We start from the raw sequence: 11,858 nt of genomic DNA, 5'->3' as shown, positions 1-11,858 counted from the left end.
TTCTCCCTGACGCATGTCGAACATACGCCTTGTCTTTGTCTTTGTCTTAATTTCTATCTCCTGTGTCATCCAGGGCGTTCTGGATTTGTTTGTCCTTCACTTTGCTCTGGAGGGAATAAACCTTGACTAGACCTGATCCATCTCCTCATTGAATGTGACCCATTTCTCATCAGTGAATGAAGATATCTTTTCATCTAGTGTTTTCAATGTCAGTCACTTGACCAAGTTTTCATTTCCTCTGGTAAATCTATTGGTTGATATGTCTGCATTAAATTCACCCATGCACAGAGTTTGTGACATTGTTTACTTCTTAAGTGCCACACACAGGAAAATGTGTAAATGAGTGTATTAAGCAGAGAAAATTAAACTACCAAATCATTAGCAGAAGAGGTGGTACAAATGTCAGTATGGTATTTGATGCAGTGTATGTAATGTGCGGCAGTATCTGTGCAATAAGTCTAACATATAGAACTGCATTATGAGATTGCATGTAGTGGGATGATTGCAGGAATTTGCTTTCACCATGTTTTAATGAAAAACTCACATCTTTGTGTTGCTTTGAATAGGGGTACAGTTTTTGTTGGTCGAACAAATTTGACAAAACATTGTGTTCGGGAAAACATATGTGGTAGGTGATTTTCTGATCGCAAACTAATTGTTCGGCTAGCCTTGATGACTTATGGAGTTACGGAGCACTGCAGCAGCAAAACATAACCCCATTTCATGCTGGGACATGGATTCCCACACATGAGACTCCCTCACATGCCCTTCTGAAGCACCTATCTCAGCCAACTCAATGTCATGTGATCCTCAATAGGGGACAGAGGAGAGATGGCAGCACTTAGCTGTTGAATACCCAGTGGTCAGTTTATAGTGTTGGAACCAGGCGTTTCCATCAACTGAGTTGGGCACTTGAGCCGTGGAGATTAGAATAATTAATTAGTGGAGCAAGCAATGGGGGCGAAGAGTATGTGTGTGTGTTCCAGTGAGAAGATAACATTGATGTGAATAAGTAAAGTTTCCTTTGAACATCTGGCAGAGCAGGGTGAGATGAAAGGCTAACTATGCTATAACTCAGAGGGGCGACATTGGGCTGTTGCTTAAAATCTGTGTGCTGTCAGGGGGCTGTGGGTGAACTGAAAGCAATGAGGCAGGCTTTTAGAGGAGGGAACACTTCATCAGTTAGCTCACTCTGTTGAGTCATATCATGACCAGGCGATGACTGATATAAATTGCACATTTCTGCATGCAGTTCCCGTTACATATGTGCTGCCGAAACTTAGGGACTTTCTACAGAAATGGCGACTTTAACATGAGGTGATAGCCTAGAGTGAACTTATAGGTTGATTTTTATTTCTGTCAACTTTGTACAATTTATTTTAAATAGAATGCTGCAAATGATGGTTGATCTGATATTTTTGTGTAGATGACACTTAGTAAAAGTCATCCTTACCTGTTAAAATGAAAGACTTTTTTTTGTAAACTAAATATTGCATTATTGATGGAAATCAGATTTTGAAACTGCAAACAGTGAAAATAGCCACTCAGCATCTAATCATTGCTCTCTGTTAAATGATCATTTAATATATTTTAGTAAAATTTCCCCTGTCCTCAGGTTTACTGAAGAGGTTAATGCACTACTGAACCTGTCATCAAAATATTGTGTTTATTTTCCCTTTCAAAGCTCCTTGAAACTGGTACTAATACCAAGACATCATTGTTTCTGCCTTATTTGATCTACAACATGCTTAAGCTATTCTGATTTGTGGTTTGAGGAAAATAGGGTAATAAATAGTTGAAATAATTGCAATGTGTTAAACTGCTACTCAATAGAATTGTATGTAACAAGTGTCTGACGTTACAGCTGAGGCAATTACAATACTCCAATTTACTGCCTTTCTGGTATTTATTTCTTTTTTCTCCAGTGCTTGGTGTAGAGTTGCCAATCGCCCTGCAGTCTCTTGTCCTGCCCAGGAATTGCTGTTCATTTTAGTACTTCCGATTTTCTTTTCATTGGGTTTTCTCCAATCTGATTTTGTCCAATGAATGATTTGCTGGGAGTTCCCAGTCCTACCTGATTATTCCTAGTCTCCGTTACTATGGTGAACTCTTCATGGCTATGTCAATGATTGAATGGATTAATAACAACCATAATGAAAGTGAGAGCTGAATTCCAACTACCCAGGAAGGGGAAGAGCATTTTATCATTGAATTCCTACATCAACTGATTTCGGCAACTTTCTGATTCAATTGAAGGTCAGCATTGCTTCAGATGGAAATAGAGTAAGGTTAGGGTTAGAGTCCAGCTATGACGGAATGAGCTACCTTAGCCTTTTAGAACAACACTTGAAGTGCATAGCATCCAAGGCTATGGGTCTAGTATAGGAAAGTGGGACCAGAATGTTTTTTTGGATTAGGTTGTATTGTCACACGTACTGAAGTACAAGGGTACACGTGTACAGTGCAAAGTGTACACAGTCACCATTTCTGGTACAAATCTGAGTTAGAAATGAGAAAGGAGAGGAAAAGCATAGCAGGTCAGGCAGCATCCGAGGAGCAAGAGAGTCAGGAATGTCTCCTCTCGTCGACTCTCCTCAGATGTTGCCTGACCTGCTGTGTTTTTCCAGCACCACACTTTCCATTACAGCATTACACTCCTTCTAAAGCAGCGAAAGAGGGAGAGAAAGTAAAAACAGATGGAGCAGATGAGTCCGTGCTGTCCTTCACCTCAAGGCCAGGAGTCCATGCTGCTCTTCACCTCGAGACTGCACAGACTCAATGGGTCGAAGGGTCTTTTTTGTACTGTGTGATTCTATGAACCAGTTAGTGTTCTAACCAGAAAATAGGAATCTAAATTAGACATGGAAGCATTTGTATCACATTTCCTGAGTTGATTTTGAAAGAAGTCTGCTTTATATATGGATATATTTTTGGACAAATTCCACTGTCTTTTTGCCTGGTGTTTCTTGTTGCCTAAAGTGGGAGTATCAATACTGCTTAGCGATTCCTGGTTCGTTTAGGCCATTCTTCATCTCGAGTTTTGTTAATGCAGAGTTGAGAGTTAAGCTCATTTCAGAAAGGGAGAACGATGGTGGAAAGAAATACACATGGTGCACCCTGACATGATTCTGAAGCTTTTGTAGAATTTCTTGAGGTTGACCTGAAAGTATTCAGATTGTTTGTCCTTGATATTTTTCTCCTGTCTTTCTGGAGCTGCGGACCCATAACTGCAGGAGAGAGAAGTGGTGGGGATAAACCTTGGATTGTCTAACAAAGTGGAATACATTAATGTAGGGTATTTATTCAGCTTTTAGTGAGTGTGATGGGATTTCCTCCTAAGTAACATCATGGAGTAATAATGAACTACTCTACACATACTATAAGCTGGCATGCATGCCCTTCTATGTTCAAGCTGTTTTAGACATTGTACAGTGCTGTTGTTATGCCTGACCCAGGGTGATTAGTACTGTCTGGCTTAAAAACACAAAACCTAATTATACTGGAATGGTAATAAACAAATGGGGGAACCTAACAAGCGAAACATGAATTCCATTTAGTCTAAATAGCTCTTATGGTCAACATTTTGCTATTTGTTTTATCTAACATACAGTATTTGTTAGGAATCATTCAAGGCAAAAACAATTTAGGAGGGACCTGTGGGCAACATTTTCACGCAGGGGGTGGTGTGTATATGGAAAGGCTGGTACATGTGCAGCATTTAAAAGGCATCTGGATGGGATATGATTAGGAAGGGTTCAGAGGGATATGGGCCAAGTCCAGGCAAATGGGATTAGATTAGGTTGGGATATGGTCGGCATGGATGAGTTGGATCAAAGGGTCTGTTTCCATGCTGTACATCTCTGACTCTGATTCTATAACTGAGTGGCAATATTTGAGTGCACATATATCGATCAATAAAAATTCAAGAGTTTAGTGTATTGAATATTTCACAATGTTTTCAGTGGAATAACATTAAGAACAACTTTGTACCTGATGTACAAAGTTTAATTTTTAAAATACTATGCAATGTACTCCTCCACAGTGTTGCCTTCATTTCTGAAGTTACCAAGGAAGGTAATAGCTGTATTGGAGAAATTAGCCTTTTTTTTTTTCCGTTTTATAACGTCGTTCCTCGAAACTTGTTTCCGGATGGATACTGACCTGAGGGTATCTCTCGGCTGTGGGGTTGGGGAGAACCATTGAGCTTCCTTTGGCCATCATCAAGCACAGTCCACTTTCAGTGCAGAGTAGGCGCCTAAACCAACGCATGCAGCATCTGGTAACTCTCATAGGAAAGCTTTCCAGAATGAGGGCCAGAAAAATTCATCACAACTATGGCATGCAGACTGAAGTGGCAGGCAACGAGATCTTACTGCTGTTCCATCAGCTACCACTTGAGTTTTCGCCAGACATTTTGAAAAAGAAATATCAGGTTAACAACGATTTATTTTCTTTGAAGAAGGGGAAGAAAGTGAAACACCAACAACTTTAATAAATTGCAATCTATGATAGATGGTGTTTTTACTTTTAAATAAATACCTTGGTTGATCAATTTTTTAAAAAAATCTCTAAAATTTGGCTCTGGTTTATATATATATACTTGTGTATATACAGATGTCTCTATGAATAACTACATCTTTGCTTGTGCTACTTAGAGGTGCAGCAAGATATTCAGATGTAAAATAAATTATTTTGCTGTGAGTCCTTCATGCTTTTGTTTTTGAGAATTGAGTTTTCAAAATAGTCAAAGTTTTATCCCTTTGGTTCTGTAATGTTGCCAGCAAATTGTACGGTACTAACCACAATACTGTGACAGAAACTAAAGGCAATAAAGTTTATCAAAGCAACTCTGGCAGAGCCTGTTCTTTATGGAGTGACAGAAGTATTACTTTAAAATGAACATTTGAAATATGCACGTTGAATACAATTCAAGCATGTGGTTCTCCATTTCTCAGAGTTCATAAACCATCTTTGTTTACAGATTCTTAACACTGACAATCTCAACATTTGCCCAAGTGGAGATTAACATATACATTCTGTCACTCACTGTTCTGTGTATACCTCTGCCCAGAGCCAGTTATCAGTAAATGTGTCGAATGAACTTCCAGAAGAAGTGGTGGATGTACAACATTTAAAAGACATTTAGATAAGTACATGAATAGGAAAGGTTTGGAGGGATGTAGGTCAGGATCAGGCAGGTGGGACTAGTTTAGTTTGGGATTACGTTGGGCATGGACTGGTTGGACCGAACAGTCTGTTTCCACGTTGTATGACTCTATAGCATTCCTCTAAGAAGCCCCATGAAATGTGACACCTTTCAATCGGGTATAACTAGGTTTTGAATTGGGGATCTGTCTAATAACTATTGTTGAATAACAGATCTGGTATGGAGGCAATAATTTTATATTTTTGGAAGTCATAAAATGTCTTAATTTAGTTTAAGTTCCTGATCTTTAAAATGGTTTCATGATATTTCAGAGTCCACCCTCTCAATCCAATTTTTAAAGATCATTGATTTTAGTAGATTTTTGGCTGTGAGAATTCTTTATTGTGACTGCTGCTTGGTCAGCTTGCTATATAACTCCAGCTCGACATGGCAAATTACCATTAAAGATTGTTAGGACTTGCTACACAGTGGAGGGTGAAAATTCTCAGCATAAACATCATTAGATATTTTTTGAGGTTAACAGTATTTACTTTGCCTCCAAAGTCAACAGATTACATTGAATCATAGCAACTGCACTCGAGCTACAAATCTTTACAAAACCTTAATTTATTTCCTGTCCCTAGTTGCCCTTGAGGTGATAGTGAGCTCCCTCTTGAACTGCTGCAGTCCATGTGTTGTAGGTAGACCCACAATGCTGTTGGAGAGGAAATTCCAGGATTTTGACCAAGCAACGTTAAAGGAACAGCAATATGATTTGAAATCAGGATGGTGAGTGACGTGAGAACTTGCAGGTGCTGGTATTTTCATTTATATCTGTTTCCTTTGTCTTTCTGGGTGGCAGTGGTACATATTTTGGAAGGTGCTCTTTAATAGCCTTGGTGAATTTCTGCAGTGCATCTTGTATATAGCATACACTGCCGCTACTGAGTGTTGGTGGTGGAGAGAGTGGAAGTTTATGGATGTGGGGGCAATCACACAGGCTGCTTTGGCCCAGATGGATCAAGCTTCCCTTACTGAATAGTCTCATTGATTGTGTTTCCTAGTAACAAGTATAAAATGCTGCATCTGCATTATTATTATAATATTACTCCAAACCTCTTAATCCACCCTTGAATATAATCACAGAATCGAGAACCAGAAGGCCTGATTCATCACACAGCCACTTATTCTGGAACTAGTTATAAATGTAGCATTAGCATACCATCACGATAATGTTTCAGTCAATTCAGTTAACTGTTGTGTTGTCAATGTGCTCATTCAAATAGTGATCGTTACCAATCGAATTTCTCTCAATGATTGTTTGATAGAGCAAGAAGCTTGCAAAAACTAGTAATCTGAAACATCAAAAAATGCAAAATGCTGACAGCACCTGAAAAGAGAATTGATGAAGACTTATTTCCATTTATCAGACATATTTCTGATGTCGCAGTGTTTTCTTTTGCAAATCCTGCGAAATGCTGGAAAGTCGTGAATTATGGTGTCAAGCTTCGGGAATATTGTTGGAGTTGACTCACCCAGTCAAGTGGATGCATTCCTGACTTGTGCTTTACAGGCAGCAGGCTTTGGGGAGTTCAAGGCTGAGTTACTCAATGCAGGATTCATAGCCTCTGACCTGTTTTTCTAACTATTCATATGGCTAGTATGGTTCAGTTTCTGGTCAATGGTATTCCCCAGGATGTTAATAATGGGAGTCTCAGGGATGGTAATGCCTCTGAATGACAAATGGCAATGGTTAGTTTATCTCTTGTTGGAGACAGTCATGGTCTGATATTTGGTAAAAACAATAACTGCAGATGCTGGAAACCAGATTCTGGATTAATGGTGCTGGAAGAGCACAGCAGTTCAGGCAGCATCCAAGAATTTTTTTTTATTCCTGATGAAGGGCTTTTGCCCGAAATGTCGATTTCGCTGCTCCTTGGATGCTGCCTGAACTGCCATGGTCTGATATTTGTGTGACTCAAATGTTAATTGCCACTTGATAGCCCAAAACTGGATATTGTCCAGGACTTGCTTTATTTGAGCATGGACTGCTTCAGTATCTGAGGAGTTGCAAATAGTTCTGAACATTGGTGAACATCCCCATTTCTGACTTTATGATGAAGGGAACATCATTAATGAAGCAGCTAAAGATGGTTGGGTCTGGGACACTGCCCTGAGGAAATGCTGCAGAGACATCCTGGTGCTGTGATCTCCAACAATGGCAACCATCTCCCTCATACTAAGTATGACTCCACCAGAAGATTATCCCTTGGTAATTGATAAATTAACCAAATGTAGACAGTGAGCTATGAAGTTCTGTCAAATAGAAGGTTTGGAGCTTGTATGCATGAAGGGTCATAGCAAGGATAAAGGGATCCCATTCATATTGTTTGTCATTACAGATGCCCCAAGCATCCTTTTGTGTTAATATTTGAGCATGAAGTGAGAGGCCCTTTGAAATTAATGAAGAAAAAAATGACAGGGTCACAACAACTCTTCCTTTCCTGATTCCCCTCCCCCCACACACTCCAAACCCGCCAAAATATTTCTGATTCCTATCACTCAGTAAAGAACATCTGCACCACTTACCAAAAATGCAGGAAAGAGATCAATCATTCAATGTGAAATGAAAAGTCAACAGTCCGAATAGAATATTTCTTTTAATTTTTCATCTCATTTAGAGTCATAGAGTTACACAGCACAGAACCAGATCTTTTGATTCAAGTTGTCCATGCCAACAAGATATCCCAACTTAATCTAGTCCCATTTGCCATAATACATGGGTTAATTTAGCCTTTAAAAATCCCTTAACAATGGCTTATCCTGACACAAATTTCCAGGATCTCTGGGAGCTCAGTGAAACCTTTCTACAAAAATCATACAAACTGTGACCCTCCACCACCATTCCCCCAAGTCTAGCAATCTACCTTTTCAAAGCCCCAGGTATCTCAGACCTATTTTGAATTTCAAGAAAGACCATTGACCAGAAATGATAACTTTGTTTCTCGCTCCTCAGATGCTCGCAGCCCTGCTGAGTAGTTCCAAGTTTCCAATTTTACTTCCGATTTCCAGCATCCACAATATTTTGATTCTGTTTTTTAGTTGCTGATTTGTCCTCTTTGAGTTTGTGGATCTGGAGGTTTGGAAGTGGTTACTCTTAGTGGTGGATTGATGTTAAACTGGAATACAAATAACAAAGAACAATATACACATGAACAGGCTCTGTGGCCCTCCAAGTCTGCACTGACACATTTTGCCCTTCCATACTAAAACTGACTTCACTCACAGGATCCATATCCCTCTATTCCCTTCCTATCGATGTATTCGTCCAGGAGCTTCTTGAATGCTGCTATTGTGTCTGCTTCCACCACCTCCTCTAGCAGCATATTCCAGGCACTTACTAATCCTTTGTGCAAAACCTTGTTTCGTACTTCTATTTTAAACTCCATCCCCCACCCCCGCACCTTGAACCTGTGTCTGCATGACACTCCATCTGCCATTTTTCTGCCTATGCCTGCAACTGATCTATATCCTGCTGTGTATCCTCTGACAATCCTCCTCAGTATCGGCAACTCCACCAATCGTCATATTGTCAAGATCAGGTGTACCTGCCACTTGAGATAGATGATTCACATCACCACCTCAACTCTGTACATATGGCATGGGTTCTGCACTATGTTAGTTCATTCACCATTTCATTTCCCTCAGAAAGAATAGGAATTTCTTTAAAAACGTTTTAAAAATTTACAGAAAGCGTTATAGAAAGTGCAGATGATAAGAAAGCTTTGTATTCCAGTTAATGTTCTTTTTTGCTTAACAGACCTAACCACACAGTTTAATCAGATTAGTTTCTCTTCAAATGCACGTTATCTTTGTGAACAGTACCTCCTCTTTAGCAAATAACTTATTTTTTGATTGTCAGTACCTTGTCTTAATTATTGTTGCTTTAATTAGAGATTTCTGGTAACTTATGTTTCACCTGCTTGAATCTTGCCCATTTATATATGAGCATCTTAATATGTCTCCTTTATTCAAAAATCACCACAGATCAGTCACACAGTCCAAAGGTGCAAGTTGAGCTGAAAATGTGTTGCTGGAAAAGCGCAGCAGGTCAGGCAGCATCCAAGGAGCAGGAGAATTGACGTTTCGGGCATGAGCCCTTCTTCAGGAAAGGTGCAAGGTGCCTTCTTATAACATAGCTAGTGGCCTTTCTGAGTTCATTGAATCCTTACAGTGTGGAAGCAGGCCATTCAGCTCATCGAGTGTACACCAACCCTCTGAAGAGCATATCATACAGATCCACCACCCCCTACCCCAAGACCCTGCCTTTCACATAGCTGAACCATCTAAACAGCAGATAAAACAAGGAATGATCTGAATGATCAGAAATCAAATGTGTTCTCCCAAATGTGAATCATTGTTTCTATAGTTCTGATACAGATGAAGTAATGAGAACAACCCTAGGCTCAACCTCATATAGGGTAAGTTTGATACATACATAAGTTATTTTAACATTGAAAACTCTTGTGCTCTGTAGATGCCCTGTAGCCATATCTTAAGTTTATGAGCTCATACCAGTGTGAAGTCCAATAGGATTTAAAGTAACATTGTCATTGGCCTTGTACCAGCATTATCCTTGTGTAAACACTCAGCTAGGCATTCTAGCAACCAGCCAACTCATCATGCCTCTGCTCGTAATAAGTACTAACTCACCCTTTCTCTTCGTACAACCTCAGATTTTACCACAGCCCTAACTTTTCAGTGATTCTTTGATTCATTTTCAGAACAGTCACTGGGCTGAAATTCATTCCTTGATGTGAGTAAAACTTCAAGAAATCTGTCCAGATCCAGAATTGAAACCAATAGCTCCTTTTGGAATTCCCCCGCAGCACACAACAAAGAACAAGCAGCTGACAGTTTAGCCTCTTAAGCCAGCCCTATCATTCAACATTCACACATGACATTCTATCCCAATTGTGAGGAAAATGCACAAGATTGGTAATTGCCAATGATGGTGATGTTGCAGCCATGGGCACATTAGTGGAACATCCAAACTTGCATGAGGTGTAGTTTATATCACTCACCAATACAATGTTCAGCATTTAGGGACATTTACAAGCTAAGAGGACATTGGACTAAAATGTCCTCTCAGGGGCTTGAACCATATGGTACAGTACACACAAGATATTCAAACTGCTTACAACGAGTCTGACAGCATTATCCATCTCAAATGCTGATATGAGTCCTTGGGATGGACATGAGACACTTTACATTGTAGAAACAGATGGATCTTTTAACATCCAATATGCACAGATCAACACACTCACGAACTATGGGTAACAAACCTCGTCACTTGCAACACTAAAGATTTCAGACTGTAATATCAATCTCATTCATTCTGAGCACAACCAAGGGGAACATACACTCCTTCTGGTTTTTCAGAGGTGAATTAAGACTCTCCAAGAAAGCAATTTACACCAGTCTCAATACTCAGACAAAGCATGATTCCTGATCTGTCTTAAATAGACAACCCTTTATTTCAAGCCTACAATCCCTAATTCTAGAATCTCCCACATAAGGAACCATCCTTTCCACATCCACCTGGTTAAATGCCTTCAGGATCTTATATGTTCAATTAAGTCATCTCTGGCTCTTCGAAGCTCCAAGTGAAACTGGGTCCAGCCTGCCTAGAATTTCCTCATAAGGCAGTCAGCTCATTCCAGCTGAGAGACTAGTAAACTTTCTCTGGACTGCTTCCAATGAATTAGCATCCTTCCTTTAGTGGCCAATACTCCAGATATGGTCTCAGCAATGGCCTGTATATCTGCACATAACCTCACTACTCTCACATTCTATACCAGTCACAAAAAAAAACATAACATGGTTTATTTCCTGATGAAAGGTCCAAACCCGAAACACTATGTTCCTGCTCCTCCAATACCACCTGACCTGCTATGCCTCCCCGGCTCTACATTTTATCAACTCTGACTTCCAGCATCCACAGTCCTTGCTATCTCCAAACACTATCTGTTAGGTTTTTTGATTACTTGCGGTACTTTGATACTAATCTTCTGCAATTCATGCACTAGGAAACCCAGATCTTAGATTACAGGAAACTCCTACAAATAATGCAAAATGGTGGCTCAGTGGTTAGCACTGCTGTCTCACAGCACCAGGAACCTAGGTTTATATTCAACCCTCAGGTGACTGTCAGTGTGGAATTTGCACATTCGCTCCGTGTCTGCATGGATTCCCTTGGTGCTCTGGTTTCCTCCCACAGTCCAAAGATGTGCAGATTAGATGGATTCATTATGGGAAAGGCAGGATCATGGTGGGTCTATGTGGGATGCTCTTCAGCAGATTGGTATGCGCAGATTAGGTGGATTGGCTACACTAAATTGCTCATAGTATCTAAGGATGTGCAAGCTAGGTGGATTAGTCATGGGAAACGCAGAGTTACAGGGGTAGGGTAAGGGAGTGGGTCTGGGTGGGATGCTCTTCAGAGGATTGGTATGGCCTACTTCCACACTGAAGCAAAGCAATGAAATAACATAATAATCTGTTTTCATGCTGTTGCTGGAACATAACATTGACCAGGATGAACTCCTGCACTCTTTGAAATACCATGGTAACATACTCCTCAGAAAGCAGACAAGGCCTGTGTTTAATGGCTAACTTGAAAGCTCCCACAACCAACAATGCAGCAGTTGAT

The sequence above is a fragment of the Chiloscyllium plagiosum genome, chromosome 35 (genome assembly GCF_004010195.1).
Source record: "Chiloscyllium plagiosum isolate BGI_BamShark_2017 chromosome 35, ASM401019v2, whole genome shotgun sequence".
Lineage (NCBI taxonomy): Eukaryota > Metazoa > Chordata > Chondrichthyes > Orectolobiformes > Hemiscylliidae > Chiloscyllium > Chiloscyllium plagiosum.
The sequence above is the reverse complement of the archived record's forward strand: the minus strand, read 5'-3'. Positions refer to the sequence as shown.